This window comes from Eurypyga helias, unplaced genomic scaffold, assembly GCF_000690775.1.
Source record: "Eurypyga helias isolate BGI_N326 unplaced genomic scaffold, ASM69077v1 scaffold40782, whole genome shotgun sequence".
Taxonomy (NCBI): Eukaryota; Metazoa; Chordata; class Aves; order Eurypygiformes; family Eurypygidae; genus Eurypyga; species Eurypyga helias.
Window position 1 is genome coordinate 1,541 of NW_010236263.1, and position 3,910 is coordinate 5,450.

Sequence of the window (3,910 nt, forward strand, 5' to 3'; positions counted from 1 at the left end):
TGAGGGACGAGTGAACTCCATCCTGCTGGAGCCTGCTTTCTGCAAAGGATGCAGGGCTGTGTTTACCTGGGAGCAGTGGTATGTTGGGGGAGTGATGTTGCTGCTGTGAAATCCTGTTGCCTCTGACTTTTAAGGGACAAGATTTAGCAAACAGAGACGGCTCTTTGGTATCCTGGTGTAGCAACTAGCTGCAGCGACAACTACCAGTGGACCATTTAGCAATGTAACCATTGATGCTCTGTGGAGAATGGCTCAAAATGAGGAAAGAAGCCTGACTGCGAGCTGTTTGGGTTTTTTTTCCAGCCTGGCAGTTTGTCATGCAAGAGCTAGGGAAATACTGCCTGTTGGCCCAGAACACACCGACGCCAGGTGCATCCTCTCTTCTGCCCAGAGCAATAAACGGGCCTTGTCAAGAGTATTTCACTGGTCCCAGTGGTGCAAATAAGCTTCCTCTGCAGGAGGGGAGGAGAAGGCTCGTGCCTCTCTCTGTGTAGCATTTCTGGAACATTCTCATGGTTTACATGACGGGTGAGAATCCAGTTCATCCAAGTGCTCGTTTGCTGGCTAAAAGGGATTCCTGCCAGCTGAGAAACTGATCCACGCTTTTTACCAATGACAAGTAAGCTTTGGCTGTGCTGCTTGTGCTGAGGATACAGGGTGGTATGGGGAGGGGACGCAGACTTATTCTTTTCTGGACCACCGATTCACTGATGCGCTAATTGGTATGAGGAGCTTTTTTGCTATGTAGTCTGCTGATGTCCTTACAAAAGATGATCCAGAAGAGCTGGCTCCACTGCTGGGAGGTACTGTTTTTGGAGAGAAGTCTTGCTTTGATCTGACTTCTAATTAGAGAACTATTACATAGATTTTAAACTGCTGCTGCATAATGTTGGCAGTCTGGCTGTGTGAGCTAGTATCACATCTTCCTTTCAAAAAAAGAAACCCAAAGCAGCTCGTCCTTTCTTCCATACTTCTGTGGGTGTGAACTCTTTCTAAGTGCAGTTGCCAGCAAGAGATGAGCCAGTCAGTTTCAGTGCCTCTGTAACAGAACATTAACCTCTCTATGTCCTCGTACCAGGATCTTTTCAAACAATAAGGTAATGTGGCACAATTTTTATAGACTCTAGAAAGGGTCACTGTGAAGTCTTGGTCAATTTTGTAGAAACTTGCCTGTTCTAGGAGTATGAAAAGCAAGTTATTTTTATTTCTGGAAAAATTTCTCTGTATAAAGCAGGATAACTGCAGACAGCGTCAGATGACCTTGGTCTGAAAGAGAAACCTGCTTAATTTTGCTGCTCTAACTCACAATGAGCCAGTCTGTTGAGGCCTCCATTCAACAACAGATTTTAGCGATCCTGCACACAGAGCAACACATTTCAGAGAGGTGAATGAAGTATAATGGGATTCAAATGTTCTTGGTTTGTTGTTCAGTTGACAATTTGAGATTGGTAAATTTGTGCCTGAGAAACTGAGATAATTATCTACTTTTGTAGCCTCTAGACGGGGAACGAAGTAGAGACAGACACAGCTGCACAAAGAAGGGGACTTCATACCCTCATAATAGTTTTAGAAATGTCAGCCTGGGACAACTAAACTAGTTTAAAAATACGGTAAAGGAAGGTACTTATTGGAACCAAAAAGCAAACATGTCTTTTGGGTCTGCCCCTCATAAAAATCGAAGTGGTGTTTATCCCAGATTTCAAATGAAATGTGTGGCATTTGTTTAAGTCCTGTAATGGCTTTCAGACTTCAAGACTGTTGTAATAACTTTGAGTCTTTGCTGGGATATCTTTTATTTTCAAGACAGAGGTATTACTTTTATTCCATCTTCTGTTTGATAGTAGTGTCTACCTTCTAGAACTGATGATGCTTCAGTTCTGAGAGAGTAGTTTCTCTTGTTTACCACAGATTGTACTAGAAATACCATAAGGAATGAAATAGTTAGGGATTGTACATGTATCCACACCTGGGGCCTGATCCTTCTGAATGAAATCAGTCTTTCTCAGTTCTCATGGTAATAAAAATCCACAGTATCATCAACTCTGTGCTCAGGGCTGGAGTTTTGAAAATTGGGCAGATATTCCAGGTTTTGCGTCCCTGGAAAATAAGGAACACTTCGGTTTAACATTTTTTGTGGGTACAACATTCTGGTAGATCTGATTGTTCTAGCAACTTTATTCTGAGTTGTGAAAAACAACTGACAGTAGTGAACCTTGAAAGAAAGATGTTGGAATAATTTTTATGAAAATTTAATTTGATGTGTCTTGGGTTAAGTGTGCTATCTTGTCCATAACAGTTTTGTCATAGCCATCTCTCTAAAAAGTCTTCTGTAAAAATAAGGATATATTCTACCTGGAAACAGGCTATGCTGATGTACTTAGTGTCACTGTATCTTTAAACCTGAAAATATCCAGGCTATTGGATAGGCAGTTACACTTTCTTAATGATTCCCTTTGCAAGTAGGCTGATATTATTTTTGTTGTGTTCTTTGCATATTTTCACTGATTTTGTAAGTTCATTTCACAGCTTGATTTGTGCAGACATAGTAGCCTCTGTGGTACACGGAGGAATTTTACTTTTTACTGTGTTTCTGGAAAGTCATTAAACTTGAAACAAACCCAGAGCGGAACTTGTTATCTTGTGTATCTCGGCTCAGAAGTTCCTGAAGTATTCAGAGGTAGTTTGGAGCTCGCTGAGAAAGGCTTTTGTAACTGCACACTACCCCAGGCTGTTTTTTGGCCAGCATTGGGAAGAAACAGTTATCCCCGTACTTTTACGTAGTCACTGCAGAGCCCACAGCTGGTGTTGGTGAAGGTCTGTCTGTGCCCAAAGAAGTTTCTTAACACCTTGCCACAGCAGGAAAATGGGAGATGAGAGAAGGGTCTGCCTGGAGTATCTTGAATGCTTTCCCTCAGATGTTAGGTTGTGTCCAGTGGTTTTTGAATGGTGCTTAGATGGGTACCAATCACAGTGAACTACTTTGCCCACAAGGGAGCAAGCTTCCATACAAACTGTGCCATCTGTTTTAAGGTAGAAAGGTTTGCTTTGGCAAGAGACATCTGTATCCACAGGCAATGATTCCATTTGTGACAATGTAAGAGTTCCCTGGAAAAGGAGGCATGGGAATGACTAGTTGATCATGGAGACAATGTGGAAAGAAGCGTTGTTATTTTTGTGTTGGTGTTTGGTTTCTTTTCTAGAGAGGAAAAAACCTAACTTTTTTTCTTTGTTGTTTTTCTTAAATATATGTGAAAATCATTGTATTTCTACAGGGAAAGAATTATTCTAAACCATAAATGCCTGGGTTGGGGTTTTTTTCAGTAGAATTCTGAACTTTTTTGAAAGATCAAAGCAGAGAAACCATTTTAGAGGAAAAATATGACATGTGAAAAGGTAAACAAAGACAGGAGAGTCCCAAAAAGAAAGTGTTGTGGAAGAGAGACAACAGATTCCTAGCATCAGTGAAAAATATTTTTTTAGTGATCAGTGCCTCTCCATGACTTCAGTACAGAAGCTGATATAGGAAACCTCTGAATAACATATGAACGCTGTGTTGCTTTTTCTAAGCATCTGTTTGCCTTATAATAGGGCAGTAATAGTGTTGCCAAGTCAAGTAGTATTTCCTCAGGAAATATTTCAATAGATAAGAGTGCCTGGAGTAGTCTGATGATACCAGAATGTCAGATGCAATTTAGAATAAATGAGGACATTTCTGGCATGTTTCAGTGGAGATAAAAACATATATCTAACTGTCTTCAGTGTAGATAAAAATGACCCTGGAAAGCAAATCCAAAGAAACACATTTCTAAAAACACAACTGTTTGAAGCTAATAATAATTTTAGATGGTTTTGTGTCGGTTCCCCCCCCCCCCCCCCCCCTCTTCTTTTGGGCAAGAAGCTTTGTCTTCTA